A 14,498-nucleotide genomic window follows, 5' to 3' on the forward strand; every position below is an offset into this window, starting at 1 on the left:
GCCAAGACATTTTAACTAGATTATCTGCTTCCCTGACTATTCCTAGGCCTTTTTGCCACACCTCATTGCCGCCTTTTCCCCCAGTTCAAAGCCTCCTTCACATCCTCCCCTTGTATCTCCCCACCTTAAACCACAAGACATGCATGAAATAAATGTTTTAAATAAACTTTTTGTGTAAATTAACATCTTAAAGTTATTTTTGATGCTCACTTAATATCTGGGTCATTTCCAATTAAGAAAGTGTTGTGATATGGAGAATTATGTTTCTAAAAATTGTGGAATTGTTCTTATCTATAAACGGCTGTAGGGTCCAGCCCTATAGGGCTTAGCGGGTGTTATCGCTGCCTGCGGAGATGAGAGATTGTAATAAATAAAGACACAAGACAAAGAGATAAAGAGAAAACAGCTGGGCCTGGGGGACCACTACCACCAAGACACTACCTAGTGGCCCCGAACAGCTGGGCGTGCTGATATTTATTGCATACAACACAAGGGGGCAGGGTAAAGAGGGTGAATCTTCTAAGTGATTGACAAGGTGAAGCAAGTCACGTGATCACAGGACAGTGGGCCCTTCCCTTTTAGGTAGCCGAAGCAGAGAGAGAGAAGGCAGTATACATCAGCGTTTTCTTCTATGTACTTATAAGAAAGATCAAAGACTTTAAGACTGTCACTATTTCTTGTACCGCTATCTACTATGAACTTCAAAGAGGAACCAGGAACACAGGAGGAACATGAAAGTGGACAAGGAGCGTGACTATTGAAGCACAGCACCACAGGGAGGGCTTTTGGCCTCTGGGTAACTGCGGGCAGTCCTGGATAATATCCAGTCTTCCACAAGAGGCTGGTGGAGCAGTGTTCCCTAACTCCTCCAAGGAAAGGAGATTCTCTTTCACGGTCTGCTAAGTAACAGGTGCCTTCCCAGACACTGGCATTACCGCTTGACCAAGGAGCCCTCAAGCAGCCCTTATGCGGGTGTGACAGAAGGCTCACCTCTTGCCTTCTAGGTCACTTCTCACAATGTCCCTTCAGCACCTGACCCTATACCCACCTGTTATTCCTAGGTCACTTTAGTAATGCAACATTCTAAATATTTAGTAATATTAAAAGCTAATGATTCATAATGTTTATAATAATGATTGATAATTGTCCATGATCATCTCTATATCTAATTTGTATTATGACTATTCTTATTATAACTATTTTCTTTATTATACTATTTTCTTTATTATACTGAAACAGTTTGTGCCTTCGGTCTCTTGCCTCAACACCTGGGTAGTCCTCCGCCCACAAATGCCCATATCTGATAGTTCAGGATTTTTTGCTTTTTAGGGTTTTGCTAAAGTTTTAGGTCACTAAGGATAAGAATTATAGCTAACAAGTAATTTTGTATACAAAATGTGCCAGAAAGGGTTGTTATTAGTGAAAAAAAGAATAATTTTGTCTAATTCAGAAGTTTTCTAAAAGTTAGTTCAAATTACAGATTTGAATAGGTTATTTATGAAACAATGTAGTAATCATTAACTAGGGGAGAAAGATGTGGAAAAGTTTAAATAATAAAATATTCTTTAAAACCTGATAGAGAATTGGAGACATTTGGCTAGTTAACATTTTCATAGTTAAAGCTCTTAGCCTTGATTAAAGAAAAATAACAAGGATTGTAAAGAAATGCATTGGCAGTGTGGCCATTTATTTTTTTTAACATAGTTAAGCATGAAGCTGGATTTAGTGTGGAGCCAAATTTCACATACGTGCTTGCATTGTTTTGCACTATGCTTACTGTTTTGCATGGATAGTGCCAGCACTGGAGTGCTTACTGGTCGTGTGCCTAGAGTGAATTTCTTCATTGCATAGGATGTATGGTGATAGTGGTGAACTTAGGGATATTAAATTGTGTTTCAGGAATAAAATATTCATTATGTGGGTTTTGGGGGGCCCTAGGTAACACTGTAGCCTGCTTGGTAAATTGTGTAGGAAAATTTAGGGTTGGTTTCCTGTTTATTTGTTTTTGCTTCTAGTTTTTATTCATTTGCTGTTTATTCTCTTGTGAGTTTACTTGTGTATACATATATATAAAACCACGATGATTTTTAGTTCCTAGTGGAAGGGTTTTATTTGGTTATGTGAATAATTATTTTGTTTTCTATGCATTTCTAGCAAGTCATCATTCATTCCATTCGTCTGGAATTCCTAAGCTACCTTTGCCAGGCCCACAGGAATTAATGGAGCACACCAACTTTCTATCCTTAAACTAACTTTCTGGATGTTAGGCTTCCTGACACTTCAAGCGTGTTGAGTATAATTTTGTAAAAAGAATTTGAGTCATAGTCTTCTCTCTGCCTAATTTCTCCAAGATTTGTAAAGTATTTGTGACTTTTCTTAATTTATGGCAATGTGTTTATTTGCATACAGTCAAGCAGGGTTGCTATTGCAACTCAGAGAAAAACATCATAAACCTGGCATGCCAGCAAAAGGGTAAAAATTTCTTTTCAGTTAGACTCTGGCCTCTTTCTCTGTGCAAACCAGTTAAATGAAAAGTAAAAGTCACTGTTTATCTCCTCCGTAAAGTTGTAAATTAATTCGTTTAATAATCATAAGCGCTTAAATCAAATATTTTGTCAGAAAAGTAAAAAGTGTAATGCCTTTTAGTTCATGTGACTTTAGTAAACTTTAGGAAATAAACAGTTTTAAAGACTATTGGTAAAATACAAATGTCTTCAAAACGTAAACATGTGGTCTAAATTATGTTCAAATATTAGGTTTGCTAAATGCTTTAAGGTCATAAACTGCTTCTTTGGTTCCTGAAAATCATTTAACTTGCAGGCTTTACAAATAGGTAAGGCCCGGTGACATGTGGAGTTGGTCACGCCCTTAGCTATGCTGGAAATAATCAGAACTTATCAGCATCTAGCACCTAATTAATATAACTTAGCAGGTTTTACATTAAAATTAAAATTGTTAAGAGTTGCGATTATAATACGCAATTAAGACTACTATAGGCCAGGTGCAGAGGCTCATGCCTGTCATCCCAGCACTTTGGGAGGCCGAGGCACGCAGATTATGAGGTCAGGAGTTCGTGACCAGCCTGGCCAGCATAGTGAAACCCCATCTCTACAAAAAATAAAAAAATTAGCCAGGCATGGTGGCACGTGCCTGTAGTCCCAGCTTCTCAGGAGGTTAAGACAAGAGAATTGCTTGAACCTGGGAGGTGGAGGTTGCAGTGAGCCAAATCACGCCACTAAACTCCCGCTTGGGTGACAGAGTGAGACTCTATCTCAAAAAAAAAAAATACTACTAGAAACAGGTTTACATGTACAGTGTAAGAACAGTATTTTTTTCTTTTTTTTTTTTTATGAAAGGTTATAAAAGGTTTTTGCTTCTTTAAAATTTCTGAGTCATCATTTTGGGAAAATAAATAGTCTATGGTAATCTGGAATTCCAAAATCAAACTCCAGTTTCAAAACTGTCTTTCCTAATGCCTGGCTTTTTGGATGGATCAGAAGGTCCCTGAAAACATCCAGAAAAGAGGTAAACAGAATTATTTGACATGTTTAGGTACATGGGATTGCCAAAATTATGTTCAATCTTCTTTAGTATATATATTTGTGAATAATACTAATACATGTTCCGAAATTGTATGGGATTTTAAAAATTCTAATGTCTAAGTATATGCTATCAATTATAATTATGGTTATTATGTTAAGTTATTGCAAACCACAGAAATAACTGAATTTCCTTGTATAAAGCTACTAACCCAAGCAGAACAAAAAACTAAGTATCAGACAAATACTTTGTCAGATTTTTGACATTAAACCAGCTGATAGTGAAATTGTTTAAATATATCATTTGAATAAACTCCACAGTCTAAGTCAAATTTCCTATGATACCCCAATCAATTAACAGTGCTATACATGTAATTTGGAAAACAACTGGTATTCAAGAGGATACAAGTCTAATGTTAATTAAGCATGGACTCATGGAGAACCAGGATGGCCACTGTGTCCTTTCTGATTCCTTAAAGCTTTTATTATTAAAATTTCTGCATTCCATGACTCATCATGGAAAAGATAAAATAATCCAAATTGAAGACATTGGTGTGGTAACTTACAAATTACTAAAATAGTTTATAATAAACTTGGGTCCCATATCCCTGGGAAAACATTTAACGCTGCAGGTACATTTGGTCCCCTGGTAGGCCATTTAGACATTTTATAAAGAAATTTCATTCAATTGTTATTTTTGATGCATGTTTTCTGGTTCCTTTCCCATGCAAAAGGGCTGATGTTATAACAGTAGATTATTACACTACAGTGTATTTTCACCAGGTTAAAAAAAAGCTTTTTATGGTTCAGATCTTCTGAGAACATCAGAGAAAGACTGTCCTTGCCATCCACACTATGACAAAACTTGGGGGCCTTGAACTTTGGGTTCATAATCTCGCAACTGAGAAGGGTCCTTCCACATTCTTGGAACTGCACACCCATTGGAACCTTTAAGGTAAAATTAACCAGGGAAATTTATCCCAGGAAGATGACATCCTTGATGTGAACAGCTTTTCCCAAATTCAGATTAAGACTGCTGCTATTATGAAACTCTTATCTTTGAATATTTTTCTTGCTTATGCCTCTATGAACAATAGAAGTGAAAAGAGATCTGTTATGTGCACTTACGGGGTATCCTTTTATTTGTGGAGGAGTTTGCAGCCAGCCTCGTACATGGATAACCTTATACTTTCACAGATAAAGGGTAAAGGCCTAAGGTAGGTAAGAAACTTTAATGGTACACACATTGCGTCATAATCAGTCAAAAACAAAACATTGGTTCACTCCTCTTAACCCACATCATGGGTTAAAGAGAACATTGCCAGGTGGCCTTCACTCTTCCAGAAGGGCATCATTTGTTAGGTCCTTTTTCCATGGTTTAAAGTAAAAGAGGCAGTGAGTAGAAATGTATTCCCCATGATAGGCTCTTTAGAAAATTCAACTATAAAGGCTACCGTAACACAACAGCCTTTAAATTCTACTGTGAAAGTTATGATAGAATTGGCTAAACAGAGAATTATCTGTGCAGCTGCTGGCACTTGTGGCCTATGAAAAAATACATTAAATGAAGATTATAGAAATTCAGTGGTAGGGGATTAACAAAGAGACTGCTTGGTTAAATGAGTGAACTATTTATCTAGCTTATTCTTTAATATATTTGACTTTAGGAGGTTTGGCTTATAGGGAACTTGGGTAAGGTACATACTCCAAACTCTTGGTATTATCCTCCCAGTAGTCATAATAATAGTCTCCCTGGCATGCTGTATTCTCTCAAAGGTTTTAAATGCTTGCATGCAACCATCTCTAGAATGTCATATGGTCTCTCTTTAACTGGAATAACAAGAACTGAAAGAAATGTGTCACCATAAGGACACTGTAACCAGTGAATGACATGCTGAGACCAGAAACCCAAAATGATGGTAACTGAGAGTAATGCTAAGGCCCTAAGTTTTGGTTACACTCTCACCTAAGTGAGAACCTGACCAAAAAGAGGGAATTTTTTTTAAGCAAAATTATGGGAGGCCATTGTTTTGGACTGAGCTCAGGCACTAGGCCCCAACAGACCAAACCAAGCTAAACTGGAGTCACTCATGCTAAGAATTTAAGAAAACGTGGATCCTAGAACACACCACAAACCATGTTTTGTTTTTTCGCCTGCAAATCTCTATAACAAACATTCTTGACAAGATAGGTATCCAACCCTTTAAATTCCCACTAAATCTTTTAACAAAAATCATTTCCTTTTGCCTAGAGACTATCAAGCTTTAGATGAGTATGCAACAAAGGCTCCAGCCAGTTCCAGGTGAAGAAACCACCCCTGGCCATCAAGGAGCTACCCTGCCTCCACTAGACAGAGCAGGGAGAGAGTTCCGTGATCCCCAGTAGGTAGGTACCATGCCCCAAGCTGGCATGAAGCAGTTACAGAAAAAAGACCATCAGTCCCTCTGACTCCCGTAAAGATTTCTGGGGATCACATCTCTCAGGGAGAAAATCAGGCAGGAAAATAGGGTCTGGAGACAGGGAACATTAGGTTGATTCACACTTCAGCTGTGACAGGAAATATTCTCTCCATAAGGCATACGTCATAAATGACTTTGCAACTTTATGTTATCCTCTTCATTTGTATAGGGCACACACCAGGTAACCAATGGAATCCTCTAGAGGGTATTTAAACTCCCACAACTTCTGTAACAGGGCCATTGAGCCCCTATACTCAAGCCCTCTCCCACACTGTGGAGTGTACTTTCATTTTCAATAATCCTTTCATTTCTTCCTTGCTTTGTTTGTGCGTTTTGTCCAATTCTTTGTTCAAGATGCCAGGAACCTGGACACCCTCCACGATAGCAATATTACACTATTTGCAGCCACATGGAGCTGGAGGTCATTATCCTAAGCAAATTAACACAGGAACAGAAAACCGAATACCACCCCTTCTCACTTAAAATTGGGAGCCAAACACTGAGTATACATGAACGCAAAGAAGGAAATAATAGGCACCTGAGCCCACTTGAGGGGCAAGGGTGGTAGGAGGGCAAAGATCGAAAAACTGCTTATCGGGTACTGAACTTATTTCCTGGATGATGGAATAATCTATACACCTAACCCTCGTGACATGAAATTTACCCATATAACAAAACTGCATGTAACCCCTGAACCTAAAATAAAAGCTGAAAAGAATATAATAAAATATCACTCATAAACTTTTCTGCAAATGAAAATAAAAAACATAGCCAGACATGGTGGCATGAACCTGTAGTCCTAGCTCCTTGGGAGGCTGAGGTGGGAGGACTGCTAGAGCCCAGGAGTTCAAGGCTGCAATGAGCTATGATAGCGCCACCGTCCTCAAGCCTGGGTGACAGAATGGGATCCTGTCTCTAACGAAAAGTTAAAACAAGTATAAGTGATTAATTATCTCTGTAGCAATTGGTGCAATTTATTTCCAAAACAAAGAACAAAACCAGAATTCCATGAGGGTGGGCCTTTTGTTAGAGATAGATCACAGATCAGAGCACAACATCTCACAGACTGGCTGGGAGAGAACGAAAAGAAGGGGCTGAACTTTGTTTCTTAGTGAAACTCACCAATCTGATCTGTCATCTTTAGAGAAAGGAGTAAGGAAAGGATGAAGAATAAGATGGGGTGGTTGACCTAGTTTGGTGAATCTCAGATGAAATGCTCATTTGAATCACTTAGGAACCCTTGAAAAATACTCATGCCTGGGTTCCTTTCCCAGAGACTGGTTGATTTGGCAATGGTTTTATAATAATGATCTACTTTTATCTATCTATTTCTCTGTGATAGGTAAAAACAACTCGTTGAAGCAGGTTTTGTGAACCAAATTTAGTATTGCTTACAAACAGTTTACAAATTTACTATCACATTTAATGCTAAGAATTATTATTGTTCTACATGTTTATTAGGCATTATGATTATATAATTAACATAATTGAATAAAATTGGTATGATTTACATATGTAACACAAGCTAGGTTTTGTCCTGAGATATCCTGATATAAGACTTTAACCTGTTGTGTACTCCAGGGATGCCTTTTGTCTCCACTGATGAGGTCATATGTTCCAGAGTCACACTATGGCCATTTGGCTGTTGATTAGCATTTCTTCACTTCAAATTAATATAGAAAAGTAAAGAGACAAAAAGCAATAAATACAGCAAGAATGTAGGAGGGGAAAAGAAGGAAGGAAAAAACAGGAAAGATGAAAAGAGGGGAAGATCAAGCAAGATGGCAGAAAAGAGACCAAAGACAACAGAAGTGATCGTTGTGAATTGACTGAATTCACAAAAATAATGATTTCCTCAATTTCCTATGAAAAAGAAAATGAGTTTGGTTTTTACAGAGAAACGAATTTGCAGTGAAACAAAGACAAGCAGAACTTGCAAACTCCATATTACAAAATTCATTAATGTGAGCCTTGGCAATAGGACATGCTTTGGCCAGTGAGAAGTGCATGGATGTGATATTTGTCGTGAGGACTAGAAGCTTGAATGAGAATGCATTCATTGGCTTAGGCCACCTTCCTCCTAACCCCTCCCTGGGAATAGCAGGGACTAGTCCATCAGCCTCCATTTTAGGATGAAATGTGGGGCAGAGCCACACTGATACAAGCCAGACAGAGCCAAGCAGAACTGCAGCTGACTCTCAAACCGTTAAGTAAGATATAGGTATGAACTGTTATAAATCACAGTGTTGTAAGGATATTTGGTGTCATAGCAAAAGCTGGCTAATACTTACGTTGGTTAAGATGATTGTTGGCCGGGCGCGGCGGCTCACGACTATTGTAATCCCAGCACTTTGGGAGGCTGAGGCAGTCGGATCACGAGGTCAGGAGATTGAGACCATCCTGGCTAACACGGTGAAACTCCATCTCTACTAAAAAAATAATAATAATAATAATAATAATATAAAAAATGAGCCGGGCGTGGTGGCGGATGCTGTAGTCGCAGCTACTCGGGAGGCTGAGGCAGGAGAATGGCGGGAACCCGGGAGGCGGAGCTTGCAGTGAGCTGAGATCGCGCCACGCACTCCAGCCTGAGCGATAGAGCATGACTCCATCTCAAACAAAACAAAACAAAAAGTGATTGTTTCTGAATATCTTGGAAATATGGGGGCTCTCTTTATAAAAGGGAGAAGGGACACAATGCTGAAATACAAGAGATTTTCTGGTCTACCGCTTAGTACTTCTATTGGCAGTATAATAAAATATTATAATAATCTAATATGACAACCAGAAGATGAGATCTTGCAGGAATACAGGTTTGGGTCATTTTATCTGTTAAAAATAATCATATTGCCTATGGTGATGCTGACTGAGGACAAAGGGAGCATAAATACAGAGTGGACAGGAAAATTATACATATCAACTGTGGCATTGTGACCACTTGCAGAAATAAAAATTATAGCATCTACACATGCAGGCTTGCATACGTTATTATATTCCCCTTTTCACTTACTAATTGACCTAAAGCATAAAAGCAATTTAAAAATGTAGGGTTGGCCACAGGGAGATACAGAATTGTGCCACAATCTCAGAAGCCTCAGTTGACCTTACAGGGAAGGAATGACTGAGAAACTGGCATGAGGAGGCCAAGTCACTAAGCCCTCACATTAATCCATCAGTGGTTACAGGCTGCCCTGGAAAAGGGGTGTGCTCCTGGGCCAGGTGATGCTCTTCAGCTGCAGCTGTTCCCAAAGAGAGCTGATAGCATAGAGTGCTCTGCAATCACAACTCCGAGCTGCTGGAAGAATAAATCCTTCCTTTCTCCAGAAGGGTCTGAATGCCACATCACAGCATCCACCATAAGGTCTCAGAGACTCAAGAACTGTCCAGAATATTGTTCTGTTTTGTTTTGCCAAGCAGCATTCATTATTCTGTTCATTGACCTTCTCTGTGTCACAGAAGCTAGAATCCTAGAACCCACATTTCCCAAAATCCATTGTCAGCTGGATCCCAGTTTACCAATGAGAGACATGGAGTGAGGTGTAGAAGAATGTAAGTAAAGATGATTACTGCCCCTCTGCAAGGCTTAGCAACATGTTTCTGGGTGTTTTCCTCCAATAGGCAGCCGAGATCATTAATGATGGTTTCCTGGGATTACTGCAGGATTTAAAGAAAGCTGGCAACTTACCCTAACATTTGCTCTCCCAGCACTTCAACGTATTTATAAGCATTATTATGTTCTGTATTAAGATACCTGAAACTCTAAAGACTCTAGAAGAAAACGTAGGCAATACCTAGGTTCCTTTTTTGTCTTGGAAATAAATTGCACCAATTGCTACAGAGATAATCACTTATACTTAGATTTTATTAAAATAAATTATACCTTCTTGTTATCTAAATTTTGTATTATATATTTAATAATTAAAATAATAAGGTGAAACAGAAACACTGAAGATAGCTCGAAGCTCTGAAAAAAAAAAACACAAAATATTTACAACTGTTAAAACATCAGAGAAAATGCCACTTCTAGCCTTTGGCCAATTTTGCTTTGCACTGCAGAATAGCAATAATGAAGTTATGACAGAGAAAAGAATATATCATTTTCATCTCATGATTAGATTAAATATCTGGGATCTTGTGTTGGTGATTAAATTCAAAAGACAGTGTTAAAGTCACTCAGAAATAACTCACAAAGTCACTAGGATTTTCTGAGCATTTGCTCACAATAAGGATACTTATAGAGAAGTTTGTCCATTTTAATAGAAACTATCAACCCAGATTCCTTTGGATCCCTTTACCATCCCTGTGTACCTCTTCCTTGATTCAGCATGCTTTCACCTCCAAAGGCTTGCAGGGGCCACTGTACTGAAGAAGAGTGTAGCTCTTGGACTGAGGGCCTGCTTTGTCCACAGGCTAAAAGACCTAGAATTGCCTAGGAGTTTATATGTGTTGCAGCCACCTCTGGGGCCCTCAGCCAATAACTAGAATAGGAGTTATTTATGAAACCCCAGCTGCTTGGGTTTCTGGCCATACGTCATTGTTGGTGGTAGTGAAAGGAGGGTGGTAGAAATTGGGGGGACAATGTCTCCTCTTGTTATTTTAACTCACCAACCTATTTATTTCTTTCATGGCACTTAACATAATCTGCAGTTATCTTGCTTCTTTATTGCTTATCTATTTTATGTTTCAACTAGGAATAAAGGCTACACACACAAAAATTTGCTCCTAATTTTATTCATCCATTTGTTCATGGAGGCAATTATTCGTTGAGCAGATGTGTATAGAATGCCTACCATGTTCCAGCATTGTTTTGTGTCAGTCTAGATAATAGAAGAGCACTTTCAACATAGGAACATTGTCACATTTTACCCACAATGCTCTACTCTCCAATCACTGCTTGAACAAAGTGGATCACATCCTATAATTTACTGATAAAACAGTTCATACATAGGACATGCATAAAGTCTCTCATCTATAAAAATAGATTTTTGAAATTTTGGGGACTTCCTTTATATCATGTTATATTTCTTAAAGTGCATAAAATAATAGATATAACACATATATTTGTTGAATGGGTAAACATGAGCATACTTAAATTCTTACCCTCATGTTAAGATAATAAATTAAATAAATTTACAGGTTAAAAAGTACTATAGCAATGTCAATGCCCTTATTGGATAGCTGAAGAAACTCAAGTCTAGGCGTAAGGCTAACTGACTTATTCCCTTTAGACCTTTGATGCAGAGAAAGAACCTTCACACTAAAATTTTTATCTTTTCTGAGTTCTTCTATGAGCTTACTCCATTATCTTTGTGCTTTCTTCTTGACTTTTCTCTGTCCAAATAATCTGAAACACTAATAAAGAAGAGTAAAAAGCCAGGAGACAGGTAATATCAAGTACTTTAAATGGTTATATTATTTTATGTGAATGCCTACCCCATGTTTTACAAATCTCTGGTCTAATTTTGTATTCTCATCCTAATTTTGTATGGATCCCTTTACCATCCCTGTGCACCTCTTTCTTGATCCAGCATTGCTTTCACCTCCAAAGGCTTGCAGGGGCCACTGTACTGAAGAAGACTGTATGCCCCTGGACTTATCTAAACTGCTTGCTTTTCTTGACTTTAAACTAGAGTATGCATTTTTCTGGACTTTCTTGTTCTTGGACCATCTATCTCTTATACCTAATAATAGAGTATAACTCACATTCTTGCTAGTTATTAGATGTCAGGGCAGTCTCACTTCCAGATAGAACCTCCTGTTATCTCTTCACTTTTTACCTTTATATTTAAATGTGCAAAGGTCTTCCAGTCTTAAAACAACAACAAGAACAACAACAACAAAATGAAATTAAAATAAAAACCTTGCCACCGTTAAAGTATAATTTTCAAATTTTTAAAACATAATTCTCAAACAAATGAATAGTGAGGATATGGCATCTTTTATTTAACTCAGTAATGAGAATATGACAGAGAAATAAATTCAGTTCAAATGGAAATTCCTAAAAGTTATATTTTATATTCAGTTGTGGAAAAAGAATGTTGAAACAAGAAAGCTAGGTTAGACACAAAAATGGTAAAGAAAAGAAGGGCCAAGAAAAAAAGAAAACAATTTTGGGGATTATCTTCATTAAAAAAATTGTACTTTGGCCGGGCGCGGTGGCTCAAGCCTGTAATCCCAGCACTTTGGGAGGCTGAGGTGGGCGGATCACAAGGTCAGGAGATCGAGACCATCCTGGCTAACACGGTGAAACCCCGTCTCTACTAAAAAAATACAAAAAACTAGCCGGGTGAGGTGGCGGGCGCCTGTGGTCCCAGCTACTCCGGAGGCTGAGGCAGGAGAATGGTGTAAACCCGGGAGGCGGAGCTTGCAGTGAGCTGAGATCCGGCCAGTGCACTCCAGCCTGGGCGACAGAGCCAGACTCAGTCTCAAAAAAAAAAAAAAAAAAAAAAAAAAAATTGTACTTTGTCAGTTATTTATAAATTTATATATAATTTTATAACGGTCAAATATCAATAATGTGACATTACATCAAAAACACTACAAGAAAATTTGTAGAATCAATAGTAAATATCAAGTCAAATAAATTTACAACTTCTAGGTCAGATATATTGGTGTGTTTGTTAGGCAACTGTATTAGTCTATCCTCACACTGCCATAAATAACTACTTGAGACTGAGTAATATATAAAGAAAAGAGGTTTAATTGACTCACAGTTCTGCAGGCTGTACAGGAAACATGATTAGGAGGCCTCAGGAAACTTACAATCATGGCGGAAGGCAAGGGGGAAGCAAGCACATGTACCATGGTCAAGCAGGAGGAAGAGACAGCAAAGGGGTAAGTGCTACACACTTTTAAACAACCAGATCTCATGAGAACTCATCATCACAAGAATAGCAAACAGAAATGTGCCCCCATGATCTAATCACCTCCCACCAGGTCTGTCTTCCAACACATGGGGATTACAATTTGACATGAGATTTGGGTGGAGACACAGAGCCAAAGAACATCAGCAATGATGAAGATTAAATTAATAAGTAATCTATGTTTTTTTCATTTCTAACATTTGGATAAGTCGCTCTAAAATTAGTTCTGTTCTTTTTTACTGACAAATTTATCTTGCAAATGTTATTGTGTCAACTGCATTTGTTTTGTCAAAACCCATTCACTTAAGAGCATATTAAGCCAACTTCCTCTAACATAGAAAATAAAGGAAATATTGGTATTAATCTCATGGTCACCAAATAGAAATACTTTTTGAAAAGTCTTTATTGTTTTTGATTGTTTAGCCATTTGGTAGTTTTCATGATTCCTTTCTTGAAAAACTTTCCTTCTGATTTTTTTGTGTCATTACACAAACCATTTCTTTTCTCCTTTTCTCTTTTGTGATTTCTGCTTGACCACTCTTTTTTCTCCTTCTGTTTTTATGTTCAGTTACACACACTGACTCAGCATGTCACAAATTGGTCTCATAATTCAAATTTTTATTCTCTGTATAAGACTTGCTTTAGAAAACTCACTTATTCTCAATATTTAAAGTATTATTTCTATTGAAAACCTATGGTACATGACTCCTACCAGAGTCATGACATTACATCAAAAACGCTACAAGAAATTTTGTATAATCAATAGTAAATATCAAGTCAAATAAATTTACATCTTCTAGGCCAGAGTTTTATTATTCACTGCCACCTGGACGTTCTTCGTTGCTATGATTACCTGAAGTTCAGCACATTGAAAGCTAGAACTCACATTCAGGCTTCACTGCCTGCACACTTGCTGTCTTCCGTTCATTGCACTGCCTGTCTGCCAACTCCAGGTGTTAAAAATTTCACTGTAAGCATTACCGCTTTCCTTTCCTATTTCCTGCATCCAGCTGTTATATAAAACCTATTAGATAAGCACACGTGTTGTTACTTGGAAATGCCTATTGCATCACTCTGCTTATACGTACATTCGTATTTTTCTACCTCCCACCCCACTATGACCTAGCTAGCTGGCTTGTTTGGCTGAAGGCAGACTCATTTCCTCCAATATTGCCAGATTAAATTTCTTAAAATATGACTTTCATAATGTGCTCTGCTTAAAAGTTTTCCTAGGCCCCTTCCTGCTGAGATGATAAAATGTGTACTTGGTGATTTTTAAGGCTATCCATGACTTGGCCCTGACCTACATTTCTGACATTAATTTTCTCTCCTTAAAACACTTTAATTGTCTGTCGATCTGCTGTCCTCATATATCTTTGCCTTGCCTGCCCCAATGACTCAGCTCCCGTTTTCTCCACATTCATTCTTAGAAGGCTCTGCTTCTTCCTCTACATATGCGCATTTAAAAGAAGGCAGACCTACATCAAGAGGACACATCAAACATTCTATCTTATTTGACAGCTGTATCCGTGGCTCAGTCTATGAAGCAAGTAGTTGATAGTTCTAAAAATCCTCATTAGATCATTCACTTATTCACAATCTTCAGTAAATACTTTGAGACCAACTTTGGGTGCTGG

General features: G+C 38.0%; 1 long non-coding RNA gene across 2 annotated transcripts; it reads right to left on the bottom strand.

Moving 5' to 3' along the window:
- Positions 1-7,414: 7,414 nt before the first annotated feature.
- On the bottom strand, positions 7,415-11,937 carry LOC139362510 (uncharacterized). 2 transcript variants are annotated; one of them, XR_011621613.1, is made up of 3 exons: positions 11,702-11,937; positions 8,290-8,427; positions 7,415-7,661 (listed from the first exon to the last, which is right to left on the bottom strand). It is a non-coding gene; the product is annotated as an uncharacterized lncRNA (long non-coding RNA). The 2 variants fall into 2 exon arrangements; XR_011621612.1 differs by having other exon boundaries at positions 7,415-7,861.
- Between the last annotated feature and the right edge of the window lie 2,561 nt (positions 11,938-14,498).

The sequence above is a fragment of the Macaca nemestrina genome, chromosome 4 (assembly GCF_043159975.1).
Source record: "Macaca nemestrina isolate mMacNem1 chromosome 4, mMacNem.hap1, whole genome shotgun sequence".
NCBI lineage: Eukaryota > Metazoa > Chordata > Mammalia > Primates > Cercopithecidae > Macaca > Macaca nemestrina.